The sequence below is a fragment of the Protopterus annectens genome, chromosome 6.part1 (assembly GCF_019279795.1).
Source record: "Protopterus annectens isolate FY-2018-M chromosome 6.part1, PAN1.0, whole genome shotgun sequence".
Lineage (NCBI taxonomy): Eukaryota > Metazoa > Chordata > Ceratodontiformes > Protopteridae > Protopterus > Protopterus annectens.
The window spans coordinates 522866278-522886788 of record NC_056738.1 but is presented as its reverse complement, the minus strand read 5'-3'; the positions used below and the strand labels follow the sequence as shown (position 1 = coordinate 522886788).

Here is a 20511-nt window from a genome sequence, read left to right as displayed (position 1 = left end):
GCACAAAAAGTTGTTTTGATTTCCTGAAGGGCTGTGTTCTGTCCAAATAGTAAAGTAGCTGTCTATGGATGTCTAAGGAATGTAGCTGCCTTTCCCCTTTGTTTTGAGGATTGGGGTAAAAGGTAGGTAAGTGTATGGCCTGATTTAAAGCTACCCTGGATACTACCTTAGGCATAAATGACGGGTTGGTTCGTAGGGAAACCCTGTCCTGATGGAAGATGAGAAAGGGCTGCACAGCCATGAGGGCTTGTAGTTCCGAAACCCTACGAGCTGAGGTAATGGCCAGAAGGAAAGCTGTTTTCCAGGACAAATACTGCAAATCTGTTGAGGCAGCTGGTTCAAAGGGAGGTAATGTTAATTTTTCTAGAATGTAGTTAAGATCCCAGGCTGGTATTGGTTGTTTCCCTGGAGGTCTTATATTCTTAGCTCCTCTGAGGAACTGTCTTAAAAGTGGGTGAGAGAATAAGGGTGGATCAGTGTTGTATTCTGCAGAAATGGCTGAGGCATGAATTTTGATGGAGGAAAATGAAAGTCCACTGTTCAACAACTCAGCTAGATACTGTAATATCGGAGGCAAATTCAGTTTTCTAGGATCCTGGCCTTTTTTCTCATTCCAAGCGCAAAAACGTTTCCATTTTGCGGAGTAAGCCTTTCTAGTAGATGGTCTTCTGGCCTCCAAAATGACATCCTGCACCTCTTTGGAGAGTAGGGTCTGTTGTGGTGTTAAGGAATTTTCCATGCAGCCAGATTGAGAGTTTTCAGCTGACTGTGAAGAGTTTTGTAGCTGTGCTGAGTCAGTAGAAGAGGCATTAGAGGTAGGGTCCAGGGAGGAGTATGTGTTAGGCTCCTCAGGAGTGGGTACCAGTGTTGTCCTGGCCAGTCTGGAGCAATCAGTATCATCTTCGGTCTGTCTACTCTTGCTTTTAAGAGCACCTTGGGCAGAAGAGGCAAAGGTGGGAAAGCGTAAACTGTCCGTGCTGCCCAACTGAAAGAAAGGGCGTCCACTCTCCAGGCCTTTGGATGAAAGGTCCTTGAACAGAACTTTTTCAATTGATGATTCCTGTGGGAGGCGAAGAGATCTATGTCTGGTCTTCCCCACGCCTGGATTATCTTTGTAAACACTCGAGGATGCAACTTCCATTCGTGTGGATCTGTCATATTTCTGCTTAGATTGTCTGCCAGCGTGTTTTCCAATCCTGGCAAGTACTGTGCTTGAAGTTCGATTTGCCAATCCAGAGCCAAGTTCCAAAGTGACATGGCTAGCCTGCACAGGGGGTATGAATGTGTTCCACCTTGTTTGTTTATGTACCACATTACTGTGGTGTTGTCTATTCTTATCAATAATTGCCCTGGATGCAGGAGGTCCTTGAAAATTGTAATTGCATTTATCACTGCTAGCATTTCTTTTTGATTGATGTGAAGGTGCTTTTCCTTTTGGGACCATTTGCCCTGAATGCACCCGTCTGTTGTGCGCCCCCCAGGCGTAGTCTGAGGCGTCTGTTGTGATGACTTGATTTGCTTGAGGCTTGCAGAATGGAAGACCTGTGTTTGTTTGGCATGCTTGGGCCCACCATAGAAATTCCTTTTGCAAACATGGAATTATTGTTTCCAAACTGTGGCTGTGTTGAGACCATAGGTTTTTTTAGGTACCATTCAAGTTTCCTCATATGCAATTTTGCACATGGGATTAGAAGAATGCAAGATGCCATGAAGCCCAGAGCCTGCAGGATTTTCCTTGCAGTGAGCCTGGTACAATTTGCTAGTATTTTGAAGTAATTAGTTAGTTGCCCTTGTTTTTCTGGTGTAAGATAGGCCATCTGGGTGTTTGTGTCCAAATTGGCACCCAGGAAAGTTATTTTTTGAGATGGTGTTAGCCTGGATTTCTCCTTGTTGACTGTGTATCCCAGAGAATTCAATAACTGTGTTACATAAGCCAGATGTTCCAGAAGTATGTGCTTGTTGTCCGCTTGGATCAGGCAGTCGTCCAAATAAGGGTAAATTTGTATCCCTTGAAGTCTGCAGCAGGCAATTACTGATGCCAGGCATTTCGTGAATACTCTGGGTGCAGTAAATAAGCCAAAGGGCAATGCAGAGAATTGATAGTGGATTGAACCTGCAAGAAATCCGAGGTATCTTCTGCAGCTTTGTCTAATTGGGACATGCAGGTATGCCTCCTTGAGGTCCAATGTTACCAGCCAAAACTCCTTGCCCAGCATGGGAAGAAGCTGCTGTAATGTGAGCATCTTGAATTTTGGTACGAGTAGAAATGTGTTTAGAATGGAGAAGTCCAAAATGGGTCTCCAGTCGGTTCCTTTCCTTGGTACCAGAAAAAGTCTGGAATAAAAACCTTGACCTTGTTCGTGAGTAGGTACCTCTTGAATAGCTTTCATGGCCATAAGCTTTGAAATTTGTATTTGAGCCTCTGCCCTTTGTGTGGCAGGTTCGGCATGCCTCTCATTTTTGGAAGAGTGTGAAAATGAAATATGTAGCCTCTGTTTATAACGTCCAGGATCCATTTGTCTGTTGTGATAATATGCCAATTTCTTGTAAATAATGCCAGCTTTCCTCCCAAGGGTGCTGTCAGCTGAGACTTGCTTGGCATGAAAAGGGGGAAGTCATTGGGTTTGTTTCCTGTATTGCTGTGCACTGTCTTCGCCACCTCTTGGTGCTGGAGTTTGCCATTGTCTGCCTCTATATGATCCTTGAGGTTGTCCTCTGCCCCTTGTACGCCTGTATCTACCTCTTTGTGGCTTGTCCGTGGCTGGAAAGGACCAGCTCTTTGAAGGCCAATTTCTGCTAAAACGTGGTGGTTGAACCTGTAGAAAAGCTTTGACAGTTTGCATAGATTTAGCTTTTTCTTCCATTTTCCGTAGTATCTCCTCAGCATTAGTACCAAATAGTACATCCTTTTGTAAAGGAGCATCTAGTAGCTTAGCTTTAACATGGTCAGGCAAGGTTTGTTCCCTAAGCCAGGCATGTCTACGAATGACTGATCCTGTCACAGCAGCTCTACTTGAGGCCTCTAGGGCATCATAGCCACATTGTAAGGTGTGTTTACCCACTTGTTCTGCACTATGCATCATATCCTGCAACTCCTTCAAATCTGGTTGTTCAGGTTGAGACATTTTATTTCTTAATTGTGATAACAGAAACTGCTGATATTTAAGCATATGGAACTGACAATTTAAGGACCTCATGGCTAGGATGGCCGAGGTATATACCTTTTTTCCCCACCTTTCTAAGGATCTAGACTCTCTTTCGGAAGGTAGTGGATTCTTAGCAGTAGAGGCCTTCATTCCCTTGGGGCCTTGAGAAATGGTTTCAGGGTCAGCATTATGGCTTTTGTAAAGAAATTGGTGAGAGTTAGGAACTCTGTAGTACCTATCAGGCTTGACTGGGGCAGGAGGCAGGGAATCCGGATTTAGGCAAGCCTCCGAGTAAACATCATCAAGCATGTCCAAGACAGGAGGTATCGCCAGAGGTCTGTGCTGAGGTAACAAAAGAAATTCCGTAAGTCTTTTCTTGGAATCAGAAAAGTCTTGGCCTTCCCAATGGAAGTGTTCCCTCAAGGTGTGCAAGGTTTCCCCAAAAGAAATCCTCTGGGGGAGATACAGAAGGAATGGACTGCTCAGCATCCGAATCTTCAAAAGGGGAGTACGAGTGATCCTCTTCATCAGAATGTTCTGAAAAAATGGAATCCTGGTCCGAAGAGGGAGAAGCTTCCTCCACTCTGGGTCTCTTGTCTGGAGGGGGCTGGGAACCCCTGATAAGAGTAATTAAATCCTCAGCCATTTTTAGCATCTGCTTTTTAGGCATGGGGCCTGGAGATGGGCCCTGTGCAACAGGCCTCTTGGGATGCATGGCTGATTTGGACTTAGTAAAAGCCTTAATGGAGAAGGAAGATGAGGGTCTAAAGACACCATGGGTGGAAGTGGACCTATCCACATTAGGAGGCTCAACACTCACAGTGGCTTCGGTGGTTGTAGTCTGGGTGTGGGCCGAGGTACCTGCGGTCTCGGTTACAGAGGACACCGCCAAAGAAGTGTTGTCGGTAGTCAGGGGCTGCGTAGGCGCCTCGCTGAGAACCGGACCACGTGTAGCCGGTTTTGGCGTGGTGTCTGTCTTTGTCCTTGCATTTTTTGGACAAAACGGTAGTCGGAGTATCCGACGACATTTTGTAATCAAAGGCTTTACCAAAAAAGTGCTGGGCGAACTCCGCCCGACGCTTCATAGTGCGTTTATTGAAAGTAGCGCAAAAGCGACAGGTCGAGACGTCGTGGTCTGGGCCGAAACAAGGTATGCAGAGGGAATGGAAATCCTTATGCGGTATTTGCTTCCCACAAGAAATACAATTGTTAACTTTGTCTGACATCGGTCTGAGGCAAGAAAAGTTTCCCCAACGGGGTACTTAGCTTTAAAGAAGACTTCGGTTTCCAATTATTCGTAATTTCAGGAGCTGGCTGACCGGCACTTGCGAACTGCTTCTGCTTCGGGCACCGCGCGGCAAAAAAGACTGAAGAATATGGCGTCGGCTGTGTCTTATATACCCCTGTCGCACTGACGTCAGGAAAGAAAGCGACAACAACCGACGCCGGACCTAGACTTTGGAATTCGGCCGACCGAGGACCCGCCTGACGGCAGAAAACCCATCTGTGATTACTGCAGCTGTATGCATGATGAACATCAGGAAAACAAAAACTGAGGGTAATACTACTCAATGCTAGAAGTCTAAACCTCAAAATGCACGCACTCGTGGCACTCCTAAAAATGGAGAACATCGATATCTGTGCAGTGACTGAGACCTGGTTCAAGGCTCTAGACAGCAACCCTGCATTACCAGGCTACAACTCATACCACACATTTCGGCCATCTAACCTGGACCAGAACACCAAAGGCAGAGGTGTGTCCATATTCATTAAGGATATCCACACCTCCAGGCTAGTTGCGCAGCATAATGCATCAGAGGTTATCCAAGTGCAACTAACTCTGGGCAAAACTGCAATCCAAACTGTAGCTTGCTACAGATCCCTCACCATGCTCCAGGAAGTCTCACTCCTATTTTCAGAATATACTGGAAAATATTAGGGTTCAACCAAACACCCTAAAAATGGGCGATTTCAACTACCCCACCATTAACTGGGAAAACTACTCATGTACCAACTCCTTCTTTCAACGCTTTCTGGAATTCATAAATTCCAATGCCCTGGATCAACTTATCCACACCCCCACCAGGGGCAATAGTATCCTAGACCTAGTCATTACCAACATGAGTGACCGGTGTTCCACACATGAAATCAACTCCTCGTTGGTCAGATCTGATCATAAGCTAATCACCCCAGATATCCACATCCCCCCCCCACTCACCATTAAGGAAACCACTGTAAAAAATGTCTCCAAAGCCAACTTCATGCTTAGGACAGAAGTGGCGAACTTCACAACACACATGAAGATGGACAATACAGTTACGACTGCTGAATCCTACATAAATGAACTCTAAAAGCACTTAAACGAGTGCATGGATCGTGCTATCCCAAACAGAACCAAGACGCTATCCTCCAAAAAAAAGGAAGCCAATCTGGTGGTCCCCTGCCATAAACAAAATCTACAACAGAAGAAAGAAACTGTTGCAAGAGAGAGTAAAATCCCATGAGTGGAGGAGCTGCCTGGTCAGCCTCAGTAAGAAGCTGAGATCCCTTATAAGATCATCCAAAGCTAGCTACGAAAACAAAATCGCCACTGATTCTAAGGGCAACCACAAAGCATTCTATAGATATGTCAAGAATCTCAATGGCAACACCCAGATCTGCTCTGAGTTACAGCACTTCTTCTTCTTTCGGCTTTTTCCCGGTTAGGGGTCGCCACAGCGGATCACCTTGTCCGCACATTGAATGGCAGTGGAGTTTTATGGAGTCAAGTTGCCAGCCCGGCGCCCAACCTTCCACAGAAGGCACACTCACACGCACACCTAGGGCCAATTTAGAGTGTCCAATCCACCTGCAGCATGTCTTTGGGATGTGGGAGGAAACCGGAGCACCCAGAGGAAACCCACGCGACCACAGGGAGGACATGCAGACTCCGCACAGAAGGCACCCCAGCCGAGGATCGAACCGGAGAACCTCTTGCTGGGAGGCAGCAATGCTAACCACTGCACCACTGTGGCCGCCCGCTCTGAGTTACAGCACAACGGCATGAAAATTACAGACCCAACTGATATTGCCAACATCCTGACAGATAGGTTCAGTGCTAACTTTACCCCCCCCCCCCAAAGGGCCCATATCTATACAGGAAGAATGCAGAGTCTCTGTAATCTCATCTATGCAGGTAAAGGCTGCACACTCTAAAACAAAAAAAACAGCATCCATGGGACCGGACAACATCCCAAGCTGCGTTTTACACGAACTTCAGAAAGAACTGGCTCCTCACCTAAGCACCATGTTCAATCACAGTCTCACGTCAAGCTCTGTGCCCACTGAATGGCGCACAGCAACAGTTATCCCACTTCACAAAGGGGGAGCCACCACTGATCCTGGGAAGTATCGCCCTATTTAGCCTGATGAGTCTGGTCTGTAAGGCCATGGAACGCATTATCATGGAACTCATAAACAAAGACATCGGTAACCTCCAAACACTGGACCCCACCCAGTTCAGGTTTGTGAAAGGCAGATCATGCCTTCTGAACCTGATCGACTTCTTTTGAGGCAGTCACCAAAGCCGTAGACGAGGGTAAGGTGTTTCACACAGCCTATCTTGACCTCGCCAAGGCTTCCGACACCAACCCCCCATTCTGGAATTATAGCTAAACTCACTAAACTAGGTATAAATCCCTACATCACAAGATGGGTTGCCAAGTGGCTCACTAACAGAACCCACACTGTAAAAGTTGCAGGCTCCAAATCTGACTTCAAACCAGTGACAAGTGGAGTACCACAGGGTTCAGTCCTGGGACCTCTCCTGTTTAGTATCAAATCTACTTCTCTGAAGTACAGGCTAACGAAGTTCGCAGATGACTGCAAACTAAGAGCCACAGTCGAGTCCCTAAATGATGTGGACATCCTACAGAAGGGCCTCACTGAGACAGATGCCTGGTGTCAGAGGCATGGCTTCAAGCTCAATACCAAAAAATGCACTGTCATCCCCTTTGGTAAAAACTCTGTACCCATGAACTACCACAAATGGCAGTCTACTTGATGCCGAATGTGTGACAAGAGACCTTGGGACCCAGGTGGACAGTAGTCTCTTCTCTGATAATCACATCGCGACAGTAGTCAGGAAATCCTTCTATGTGGCACACCTTATCACAAAAGGGTTCTCAACCAGGAAAAAAAGAGGTCATTGTTCCCCTCTACTCGGCACTCAGACCCATTATAGAGTACAATACCCCTTTTGAAATGTACCTCACAAGATATCTGCAGCAGCTGGAAAGGCCACAGAAGTACCTCACAAAGAGGATTACTGGCCTCAAACAGATGACCTACACTGGCCGTCTCAAAAAAACTCCAGCTTTACTCTGTAGCATATCGCCTACTCCGAGGAGATCTCTGCCTAACATATAAAGCTATGTTAAACCCAGAGCTGTTGGACATGCTACACCTTAAGAAATCCCAATCCCTCTGAGCTACATGCTCTAGGGACACTTCCTATACTCTGGAATAAGCTACCCATCTATGTCAAGCAAAGTTCCTCACTAGCACTCTTCAAGAAAAATCTTGATGAGTGGATGGGAAATAAGAAATACACCCCAGGGATCACTTCTGTGACTGCTCAACAGGGGCACAGGAAATTAACTTTCTTGGGTGGCGTAAGCCAGGGAACCTTGTTGGCTAGGCTTACTTAGGCCCTTGGGCCGATAGCCTACTACCTATCTATGAACCTATAAAATAAACTTGTATGGGGTGGGAGGTTGGCATAATGATGAAGGTGTTTACCTTACAGACACAAGGTGCAGGGTTTGATTCTCACACAGGGCAATTGGCTAGGCTTAAAATGGCCCACAAGGGCACTCAACTTAGTACTGATCTATGAACCTATGAGGTAATATGTATAATAGGTGCATATACACCTCTTAACAGAACATAGACCGATCTGATCAAGACACTAGCACATCTCAAACATCTACTTGGTCTAGCTCAGTTAATGTCCAACAAGACTAAAATCTCTTACAAACTAGCATCCTGGATTGCATACTATCCACTAACTCTGAAAAACAGGTTGGAGTACTCCCAAATACACTTAGCAACCATCATCTAACTTACGTAATCACAGACTTCAAAAAAATCACTAACGGCCAACACCTAAACATCAGCTATGACACTTTTGTTGAGATCCTAAAACATTACAACTAGACCATATTGAAAAACACCCCCACTATGTGCTGCTGTCTCATTACTTTTACTACTACTTTCCTGCACGTTTATTTAAATCCACACAATTCTCTGTGATATAAGTAATTGCAAGTGATAACTACAACAGAAACAAAATTAAAGTAAACGAGGGATAATGCTTGGAACAAATTGCAAAGAAACAATTATCAAAATTAATCTTACAAAAAATTATTATTTTAGAAAAGAATCACTGTTGCACAACATCACAAACACACTAATTATCTCTAACTGTTCTGGAATATACTAAATCTTTTAAAACCAAGTACCAAACTCATTGTTAACCCTGTTCCCCACTGAAACTAAGCTTATAGAGTCAATGAACTTTGATACTACCTTCTCACATCTGCCAGCAGAATGTAGACGTACCCTTCTCACCTCAAACTCTAGTACAAATCAAACAATGCATTTGAACCAGTCCCCGTTACTACAGTTAAGTAATACTTGAACAAACTAAAACCAACCACATTAACAACAGACAATGTTCCCACAAAATATATTAAATCAACAGCAGATGGAATAAGCTACCTGGTCTCTACGCTATTCAACAGATCCTTACAAGAAATCTTGTGTTTGAAAAATATGGAAAACGTCTTATATTATACAAATGCATAAAGGATGTAAGCTCCACTGAACTTTCAATCAACCAACCTATTAAATGCTCACTCTGCTCTCTAAAGTATTGAAGAGATGTGTCAAACCCTAAACATTCTGCTAGAACACTTTACTTTCTCCTCTCATAATGCTTCTGCCCTAACATAGCACTCAAACTGACATACCACACCTTCTAGACAGTAAACCAAAACTGGAATACAAGTAATCCAGTCAGCACTACATTTCTGGACATCTTAAATGCATCACTGTATCTTATTTACTTCCCTTCAACAAACCTTCATAGTTTCATTAAGTACTAGACTAGCTGCCCTTGGGGGCTAATTTGGATTTACAGGTAAATATTAGGCTATCAGTCTGCAAGCTACTACCAACCTAGCCAATAACCACAGGTCAGAATCAAACTTTGCATCTGTGAGGTAAAGACCTTAACATCATTCTAACCCTCCTCTTAAAAAAAAAAAAAAAATTATTATATATATATATATATATATATATATATATATATATATATATATACACACACACATACACATTGCGCCAAGTCATAACCACTACACCACCAGGGGCCCTCCAATTACAAACCCCAAATAACATGCACCTCCAATAACCTAACAACTGGCAATACATCTAAATACAGTCTCCCACCATCTAGCACTACATTACATATGGACTCTCCTAAAAACCTCTAAAATAGAACAAATCTCCCAAACACACACAAAGACATACACAACTCTAGGCTGGTCAAACAGTATGATGCACAGGAAATATGCAAGTGCAGTTAACAACTGACAAGACCCATTTTCAAATCAATGCAAGCTACAGGCCTCCAACTCGGATTCAAGATGCCCACTCCACCTATCTGGACTTCTTCGAATCTATCAAGATTCAACCCTTTACCCTGATCCTGGGTGACTAACTATTCAACCATAGATTAGAAGAAATACTCATGCCAAAACACAACTGCCCAGATATTCCTTGATTTCGTCAATGCAAATGCCTTGGACCAGTTGGCTGACACCCACACAAAAGGTGAATAATATCTTGGACACTGTATTAACCAACATGAGTAACTACTGCAGCATCCCTACAGTGTCATTATCCCTGGTAAGATCAGACCGCAAAGCAGTCACTTTCGAAGTCACCATCTCCCCCAAACCCCCCCCCCCCCCAGCTAGGGTCAAACAAAAAAACTTCTCCAAAGCCGATTACAACCTCCTGAGGGAAGGTATAAACAGTTTCACAGCCCCTTCCCCCTCCAAAGAAACTGGCAAGTATGTCCAAACTTACACCAAAGTACTATTTATGAGCATTTATATAACAGCATGGAATCAGGAACACCAGACAGGACGAAATCATCCTCGTCAAGGAAAAGTAAACCTGTCTGGTGGACATCTACAATAAACTATTATAGAGGAAAAAAAAAACTGCTGTCCAGGACCAAGAAGGAGAAGGCGTCTAATTGGAAGCAATCTCTCCTTAGCCTGAACAAGCAAGTAAGAGCACTAGTGAAATCCTCCAAAGCAAACTTAAGAGTCCAAAGTGGCCACACCTACTAAAGACAATGATAAGGCTTTCTTCGCACATATCCGCAATCTCAAGGGAAGCACCCAGATCTACTCAGAACTGGTGGTCAAGGACACCACACACACAAACCCTGTAGATATAGCCAACCTGCTGGCAGACAGGTTCAGTGTAAACTTCACTCCTCTGCCCCCCCCCATCAGTAAAACAAGACATCTCCAGTAGCTGCCCCCTCCCCTTACCACTAGGGAGCAAGCCATCACTGCCCTCTCAAAGGCAAAAAATACAGTCTCCATGGGACCTGATAACATCCCAGGCTGCATCCTACATGAACTCAGGCAGGAACTTGCAGCACCACTAGGCACCCTATTCAGCCAAAGCCTGAGTACCGGCTTCGTCCCAGCCACGTGGAGAACAGCTACTGCCATCCCTTTGCACAAAGGTGGAGCATCCACCGATCCAGGAAATTATAGACCCATCAGCCTAACTAGACTGACCTGTAAGGCCATGGAGCGGATTATCATGGCCCTCATTAACAAGGACATTGGCAACCTCCAGACACTTGATCCCACATAGTTTGGTTTTGTCAAAGAGGTCATGCCCATTAAATTTGGTCAACTTCTTTGAGACAGTCGCCAAGGCCATAGACGAGGGGAAGATGGTGAACACCGCCTACCTTGACTTGGCCAAGGCCTTCAATACTATTCCCCACTCGGGTATAAAGTACAGTTGTGTACACTTACCATAAATGCAGATGTTAGAGTGTATTCACTGTTGCAGTCCTAACCAATGGGTTATCCGGCTCCCGGTAGCCCTCGATCGACCAGAATACCAAAGGTAAGTAAATATGACATTGGCTGTCGTCGGTTGTAAAATGACGTCAAAACGTCCGATACAAAAGGAGGCAGCCGACGTCACTTCCTCGGTCCTTCTTGCCATAACAGTAAGGAGCCCCAAGATAACAAGGCTTAAACCAAAAACAAAGCAACTCTGGTAAACTAAACTAGATTCAGCCTGTACCTTAGGAAAGGAGAGCAGGAGAGGACCGAAAAAGGGGGAAGGAGGGAGGGAAACCAGGACTGAAACAGTGAATACACTCGAACATCTACATTTATGGTAAGTGTACACAACTGTGCTATGTTCTTAGTGTTTGACTGTTGCAGTCCTAACCAACTGGTTGACTACCAAAGCCCAGAGAAAAGGGAGGAGGTACCTACAGAATCAAGGATTGGAGAGAATACCCTGCAGAACAGCAGTAGCAAACCCTGCCCTGGCTCTAGAAAACAAAGGCAAATTATAATGCTTTGTGAAAGTGTGAACAGAAGACCATGTGGCAGCCTCCAAAATGTCTTAAATAGGGACACCCCTTAAAAAGGCTGCAGAAGTGGAAGCTGCTCTTGTGGAGTGGGTCCTAACCCCTTGAGGAGAAACCTTGCCATGAAAGGAATAACAGAAAGTAATACAATGTGCAATCCATTTAGAAATGGTTTGCTTAGATATAGCTTTGCCCTGAGCTCCAGGGGCAAAACTGACCAATAGCTGTGGAGATTTCTGAAGGTTTTTAGACCTGTCCAGGTAAAACCTGAGCTGTCTGTGCAAATCAAGAGAATGCAGGATCCTTTCACCTCTATTTTGAGGATTAGGAAAGAAAGTAGGAAGGTGTATGGAGTGATTAACAGTCAGGCTAGAAACCACCTTAGGCATAAAAGAGGGATTGGTTCTCAGAGAGACACAATCTGCATGGAAGATAAGAAAAGGCTCCACAGCCATCAAAGCTTGCAGCTCCGAAACTCTCCTTGCTGAAGTTATAGCTAAGCGGAAGGCAGTTTTCCAAGACAGAAACTTTAAATCTGCAGTGGCAGCTGGCTCAAAAGGAGGAAGAGCGAGTTTCTCTAAAACAAAATTAAGATCCCAGGCTGGAGTAGGTGCCCTTCTGGGAGGTTTTAAGTTGCAAGCACCTCTGAGAAACATTTTCATCAGGGGATGAGAAAATGGGTTGCTCAAAAGAACAATGAGCAGAAATGGCTGAAGCGTGGATCTTGATAGAGGAAAAAGAAAGACCACCTTGAAGCAAATCAGCCAAGTATTCCAGATCAGAGGAAGAATAGGCTGAGAAGAAGATTCTCCTCTACGCTGCATCCAATGAGAGAATCTTTCCCATTTGCCAGCGTAGGACTTCCTAGTGCTAGGCCTCTTGGCCTCCCGGAGTACGTCAACCACCTGCTGGGAAAGGGAAGAAGAAATGGATTGATTCATACAATGAGCCATGCTGCCAAATGGAGAGAATGAAGATGAGGATGTAGAATGTTTCCCCCTTCCTGAACCAAAAGATCTGGTTTCAGAGAAGACGCCATGGAGGAAATTGGGAGAGACTGCAAAGCAGTGGATACCAATGCTGTCTGGGCCAGTCTGGAGCTATGAGAATGGTCCTTGGTCTTTCATCCCTGATCTTCATAAGTACTCTGAGAGAAGGCATAAACTGACAGTAGTGTCCAAGGGAAGGAGAGAGCATCCACTCTCCAAGCCTTGCTGTAATGCTGTCTGGTGCAAAAAAAGTGGTAGAAGGTGGTTTTCTGGGGAGGAGAAAAGATCCACCTGAAGAATGCCCCAACGCTGAATGCTGTTGTAAAAGACTGCTCTGTTCAGTTGCCACTCGTGAGGATCCAGGGTCTGTCTGCTCAACTGGTCTGCTAAAACACTGAGTCTTCCTGGAAGAAACTGAACTAGGAGATGCAGGCCTAAGGATGCTGCTGAGGACCAGAGAATCATGCTCTGTCTGCACAGGGGGTAAGAATGAGTCCCTCCCTGTTTGATGATGTACCACATTACTGTGGTGTTGTCTGTTCTGACAAGCAGAATTCCTGGAGAAAGAAGATAACTGAAAGCCAGTAAATCCTGCTAAACTGCTACCAACTCCTTCAGGTTTATGTGCAAGTGCATCTGCTGGGCGTTCCAACGTCCCTGTATGCATCTGCCATCCAGGCGAGCTCCCCAGGCGTAGTCCGATGCATCCATGGTAAGAACTTGAATGGCAGGAGGTGGGCGAAAAGGCATGCTTTTGTTTTGCAGGCAGGCTGTCGCCCACCAAAGAAACTCTGTAGACATGGAAGCAGTGGAATTATCACATCCAGGTCCTGTGTGTGTTGACACCAAAGGTTCTTGAGGTACCACTGCAATTTCCTCATATGCAGTCTTGCATATGGAATCATGAGAATGCAAGAGGCCATGTATCCCAGAGCCTGCAGGGAGCTGGGACAGGCTTGCCAAATCCTTGAAGTAAACTGAAAGACTTGCCGGCTTCTCCTGGGTGAGATATATCATCTGGGCAGCTGTGTTCAGACTTGCTCCCAGGAATGTTATATCCTTGGTTGGAACCATTTTTGATTTTTCCTCATTGAGAGTGTAACCCAGGGTAAAGAGAAGATTCTTTATACATTCCACATCCTTTAACAGCTTTTCCTGAGAATTTGCTTGAATTAGACAGTCGTCCATGTATGGATAAATCTGAGTTTAATTCTGCCTACAAAAAGCAATGACTGGAGCCAGGCACTTTGTGAAAACTCTGGGAGCAGTAGATAAGCCAAAGGGCAGTGCAGAGAATTGATAATGTTGCTTGCCCACTCTGAAACAAAGGTATTGCCTGCAACTTTCCCTGATAGGGATGTGCACATAAGCTTCTTTGAAATCCAAAGTTACCAGCCAGGAGTCATTGTCTAACATTGGTAGCAACTGATGCAGAGTGAGCATTTTGAACTTTGGAATTACCAAGAAAGAGTTCAGTATGGATAGATCTAGGATAGGATGCCAGGTTCCTTCTTTTTTTGGAACTAAGAAAAGTCTGGAATAAAAGCCCTGGCCTACCTGCAGAGCAGGAACGGATTCTATTGCTCCCAGACTAACAGGGACAAAATTTGCTTTTCTACTTCTGCCCTTTGATTTGGAGAAGTGTCTGGGAATCCTGGCACCAGAAAGGTGTGGAAAGAAAACCTGTACCCTAGGGATACAGTTCCGAGTACCCATTTGTCGTCTATGAAGGTGGCCCAGACATTTGCAAAAATGGCCAACCTTCCCCCTAAAGGAAACTCCGGACAAGCAGGAGCAGGCAGTAGTTGGACAGAGTCATTGACAATGCTTGGATCGAGATGTAGACTTAGAACTTCCCGCCTTAAAAGTGGAAGCATGCCATCGCTTAGACCTTTGAAGGGGTAGCCACCTGCCCCCTAGAAGATTTGTAACCTCTAGTCCTAGAACAGTTCTGCCTGCTGGTATCAGGAAACATCCAACTCTTAGAAGGATAATTCCTGCTGAAGCGAGGAGGCTGAATTTGCAGAAAGTCTTTAACTGTTTGCATAGACTTAGCCTTATCCTCCATCTTTTTGAGCACTTCCTCTGCTTTGCTGCCAAAAAGACTGTCCTTGTGTAAAGGTACATCTAAAAGCTTAGACTTGACAGCCACTGGAAGGGGCTGTTCCCTGAGCCAAGCATGCCTTCTGATAACAGATCCAGTAGCTATCGCCCTGCAGGAAGCCTCTAGAATGTCAAAACCACAATGTAATGAATGGTAGAATTCAGCAAATCCTGCATATCCTTTAGCAATCTTTGACTTAATAGCCTCCAAGGTGTGCTGCTGATACTTAAGCATATGAAAAAGGCAATGAGTAGACCTAATAGCAAGAGTGGCAGAGGTATAAACTTTTTTATCCCATGTATCTAGGTTCCTAGATTCCCTGTCAGAAGGAACAGGATTTTTGGTAACAGTGGCCTTAACTCCTTTAGGCCCTTGAGAAATAACCTCTGGTTCAGCTAGCAGATTCCTAAAAAGAAACAAATGAGAATCAGGGACTCTACAGTACCTGTCAGGTTTCCTGAGAGCAGGAGGAATAAAATTCGGAGTCAAGGAATTTTCCAGAAAAACATCATCAACGACTTCCAACACTGGAGGAATAGCCAGAGGCTTATGTTGAGGCAAATCCAAAAACTCTATGATCCTTTTCTTAGCTTGGGGATAATCCTGACTTTCCCATTTAAAATACTCCCAAAGAGTATTCAAAGTGTCACCAAAGGAGAAATCATCTGAAGGAGAAGCAGAGGGAATGGATTCCTCCGCATCTGAATCCTCAAAAGGAGAAAAAAAACCTGGCAAACTTCCTCTTCATCAGCAGAAATGCTAGAAGTATCAGAACCTGAACAAGATAAAACTTCTAGATAAACACCCCTACCCCTTTTTGAAGGAGGAGGCTGTGAACCCCTAATAAGAGTCAAAAGGTCATTAGCCATTACAACCATTTGAGATAGAGGGGAACGTAAGGAAGCTGGAGCCTGTTTCTCCACAGGCCTACAACTGGAGGATTTACTTGCAAGTCTGAAGGACTCGGGAGGCTTGGCCACCGCCGAAGTCTAGGAAGATGTCGTCGGTATGAGCCTGCGGCCAGAACGAAGAATGGAGGCCTCGGAAACCGGTGCCAGTTTAGCAGCTCTGGAGCCAACTAAAGAAGCGACAGGTGGAAGGTCCGAAGACAAAATGGAAGCTGGAGGCCTGGGGGACTCTGAAATGGCCTCATCCAAGGCCTGCAGTTGAAAATCCGCAAACTGCAGGGGCTGCAAAGGCGCCTCACTGGCTACCGCAGGGCTGACAACCAACTTATCATCGGAAGACTTGACCCTCTGAAGCCTGTCGCGGTCCTTATCCTTACGCTTCTTAGGAACATCTGAAGACCAGCGGACGACATACCGACAAAATGCTTAGCCCGACGACAAATGGTACGCGGATTAAAGGAAGCACAGAGATCACAATTAGGAATGTCATGGTCAAAACCTAAACAAATACAATAGGAATGAAAATCTCTATGGGGAAATCTGATAAGACAATTGTTAACTTTTTCTGACATTCGTTAAGGCAAGAAAAGAGGATCCCCAATGGGGTACTTAGCTGTAGTTGACTTCAACTCTGTAGTCGGAAACCAAAAAAGGTAAACTGCCGACCGGCACTCGTGCAGAATTGCTTCTGCTTTGGGCTCCGCGGCAAGGAAGATTCAGAAGAAATCTACGTTGAGTAGATGAAAGCGCTTAACCTATTGCCTATGTGCTTTGCTCAATAAAGGATTTGGATACTGTGGATCGTGGTGTTTCATTCAGGGGAGCTATCTATCCTACATAGATAGGCTAACAGTCCTGTCCCTCTGCTTAGTCTCCTACAAACTCCTCAGAGGTGACCTCTGTCTGGCATACAAAGCAATCTCAGACCCCGCCCTGATAGGACTGCTGCATATCCGCAAGTCAAGCTCCATTCGCGTAACCCACATGCGAGACCTCAACCTGCTCTGTGACATCAATAGGACTTTTTGGTGGGATAGATTTGTATCCCACAGACTCCCCTTTTGTGGAATACACTCCCTTTCCACATAAAGCAGAGTACCTTGTTAAACTCTTAATCACAACCTAGGACAACTGGATGGGGAGCAGAAAATAGACCCCTGGGATTCCACCTATGTCCCTGCTGGACAGTGGCATAGGGTACTGACTTCTTGGAACATAGGCTAAATTCTTGGCTAGGCTTGTAAGGGCCTCAGGGCCAATAGCCTAGCAATTTCCTATGATCCAAGCTATTCTGCGTCATTTCATAAACGACAAACTTAAATTGATCAGTACGTCAGAGTTGTTGTCAAAAAAGTCAATACTCTGCAAATTATGACTACTCGATAAAGTCAGGCCATTTCTCACTAACCACAGCAGAAAGTTAACAGAAGCATCCCTCTTACTTCTCAGCCTGCTGTATTGAGCTACAACTTTCAATACCTTCACACTACACGGATGAAGAAGCTTGAACAGTATCATAATAAAATAAGCAAGTCTGCATCCAAATTCCCGAACCAAACCCTTTAATAGCACATAAAATACTGACACCATCACCAGTACAATCAAATGGTACAAACTCAAAAGGACCAACACCTAACAGAAACCCCAAAATCCAGCAATCATCTAAACTATGAAAGAGCCAATATCCTGGCTTTTAAGATAGACCTCACACTACGCTTAATACCATACTAGAATTTGCTTTAGGTCCAGACTAAAAATATCCAAATACTCATGACTTCCTCCTCTTACCAAATTATTAATTTCCAACTAGCTCTGTAAGTCTTATCTGAAGAGAGTTTATTGCAGTTGAAAACATAGGCAGTTCTATTATTTTATTAGACTGAAAACCAACATTATTAAATATTCATATATCATTGCTTTGACTGTGATATACTACTGCTTAGTGATGCAAGTTTATACTAATTTTTTTACTTCAGTAATGTTCTGTAATATGCACCAATATCACTCAATAAAAGTCATATACTTCACATCTTTGCATGATATTTCCTGGGTTTTTGTATTAGTAATGCGCAGAAGGCACCGCCCACCATCCAACATTTGTGAAAGTAAAGCAGAATTCATACAGATGACATGAATATTCATAGTTTACTCCTAGTTTGCTCTTTTCTTCAAGGTGGATTGGGAACTCTAAATTGGCCCTAGGTGTGAGTCTTCTGTGGAAGGTTGGGCGCCGGGCTGGCAACTCGCACCGTAAAACTTCACTGCCAATCATGAGTGGACAGGTGATCCGCTGGGGCAACCCTTTATATTAAAACACTACCCCACCGGCATTTCTGCTCAGAAATGGGCGCAGAGAATGTGATTGGCAGGTGAAGGCCATGTGACGCATCATGGTAATCATGTCCGACAGACAAGGCATGCAGATTTTGATGTAGCTTCATGAATATTCACAGTGAGCACTCAGTATTTGAATATGCTGAAGAAAACGGTCATTATCGTGGAGGATTTCTGTTTTATTAAACAGTGTTACTTCATAGCCGGGCACAAACTTAGTTCACAGTGTCAAGAAGTTAACCAGAGCTTGACACAATCAGGGTTACCACCTGTCTCACTTTGCGAGGGACAGTCCCTCTTTGGGCAGTTGTGCTTTTGCAGGGGGGCAGGCCCCCGCACCCTATGCTTCTTTATTTAAATTGTACACGTTTCTTTCATTTCATGCAAGAGGTATGTACAGGTTTTTTTTTCTTACCCTTTAACTTTGAACAATTAAGTAATGTCAGTACATTTATATTTACAATATTTCGCTTGAAACAGGTGTGGGCAAAGATTTAAGTGTAGTACTTGTACGCATTCCGTTGCTATTCAATGCAATTAACAGCGACAACTTTTCCACTAGCTTGTTTCTCTGTGTTTGTATGAAAATTACATATAGGCTACCTACATACATACTTATATATTACGCTGTAATTTGCAATCAATGTTTTACATATTCATATGACTGGCACAGTTCTATTAATGTTTATTCAGAAGTAGACGAACAGTAAACGTCACGCGGGGGCTCTTGGGCGGTGCTTGTTAGTGCGCATCTGGTGGGATAGTGTTGTAATACAAAAGAAGAAATGCAATCTCGGAGTTGGTATATTTCGTTTGTAGGGGGCCCCCTAAAAAAACGGAAGAAACAGGTACTGTCTTTTCCACCCCAGGGCAGGCCCGTTTCACCAGTCAATCACTGATGTTACGCCCACTTCTGCGCAGACTAGTCCGAGAGGTACTTAATAATCCAATACCATTTCCGGTCTGTTTATTCATCATAAATGAAAGTTTATTTTTTGTACACATTTCTTTAGACCTTGTTTACACACACTAATCTATTGGAGCTTTTCTCCCCTAGCCTCAGCTAAAAAAATGTCATGGTACCCATTTGGCCTTTCCCCAATTAAACAATAGCAAGACAGCAAATAAAAAAAAAAGTGTCCCAGTATACACCGCGAGGTATGTTATTAAGTATGAGACCTCCCACTTTCGTGCCCAAAGTACTACAAGCTAAGCTATTTAAGTTTTTAGCTGGAGAAGCTAACTATACTTCCCAAACAAGGGCTCACATCTACACCGTTTGCCAAATAAAGGAGGCTGCAGTAGAGAAGAAAACCACCGTTTAAATAAGGAAGGCAGAAAAAAGTCGCTATTTGCATACAATGCAAAAATGCTACACCAGACACATAAACCGATAGCACAATACCAGGTTTAAAGTAATGACGCCGCAAAATGGCGCAACACATTAATACCACTTTCTTTGGCGAAAAGGGAGGTGCTAAAAGTTCATTGCAAACAATATATTTTAAAACACGACGGTGTTCAGCAAAATATACTACGTAAAACCATCCGAATTATATATATATGTGGGTGCATGTAATAAGTGAATACATAATCTAGGAGACGAAAATTACCCCAAACCCCACATTTAACCCTAAACCTTAAGTCTAGCCGAACTGCTCAGGATAATCCATTTCATCCTAAACCTTAAGTCTAGCCTAACTGCTCATACTAAACCCACATAATGACGCAGGAACAAATCAAAACGCCCGCATATTTATAACAGCTCCCGATTGTGTTATACAAACAAAAGAAAAAAAAAACAGGAAGCAACTATACAATAATGCAAACACAGTTTATATACCATACTACTTTACAATCACTAGAAGACATACATGTAGAAACAAGTACAACATGTTTTTTTTTTTTCCGCCATACCTTTAACTCCGACAAGGAAAACCCACTACAATAGCAACGGAAAAAGGAAGGACTTCAGAATCAACATAATTGCAACGCCTTCCTACTTCCGTGTTAGGGCCAGGATTACCTCCGGGTGGCGCAGTGAATAGTTGACTATACCAACAACAGTAATTATTTCAAAAACGCTGCAAAAACAGCACATACATCTTAAATGTCTTTAGTTATCAAATGAATAGGACCAAAACCAGAAATGTTCGGAGATGATCACTTTATAAAGTATTAGTACTGCGAACTTCATATGTTGACAACATAAGAGAATATGAATTAATTCACTTTTTCTGAAGTAAAAGAAGTCTATCAACTCCTAATTATTTGTTAGGGCTGCCAACCACAATTCTGAGCCGAGAGACTAAACGTCTAGAAGCTTCTGAGCTTCCAAAAATAAATA

The 20511-nt window shown here is 44.0% G+C and overlaps 1 protein-coding gene across 2 annotated transcripts in view; it reads right to left on the bottom strand.

Annotated features, from left to right (window-relative positions):
• LOC122805663 (RNA-binding protein 4-like) overlaps positions 1-20171 on the bottom strand; it is a 269072-nt gene extending 248901 nt beyond the window's left edge. For both annotated transcript variants that reach the window (XM_044075976.1, XM_044075975.1), the window contains exon 1: positions 20082-20171. The gene's annotated coding sequence lies outside the window, so the exon portion shown is untranslated. The remainder of the gene's footprint in view (positions 1-20081) is intronic.
• Positions 20172-20511: the final 340 nt, after the last annotated feature.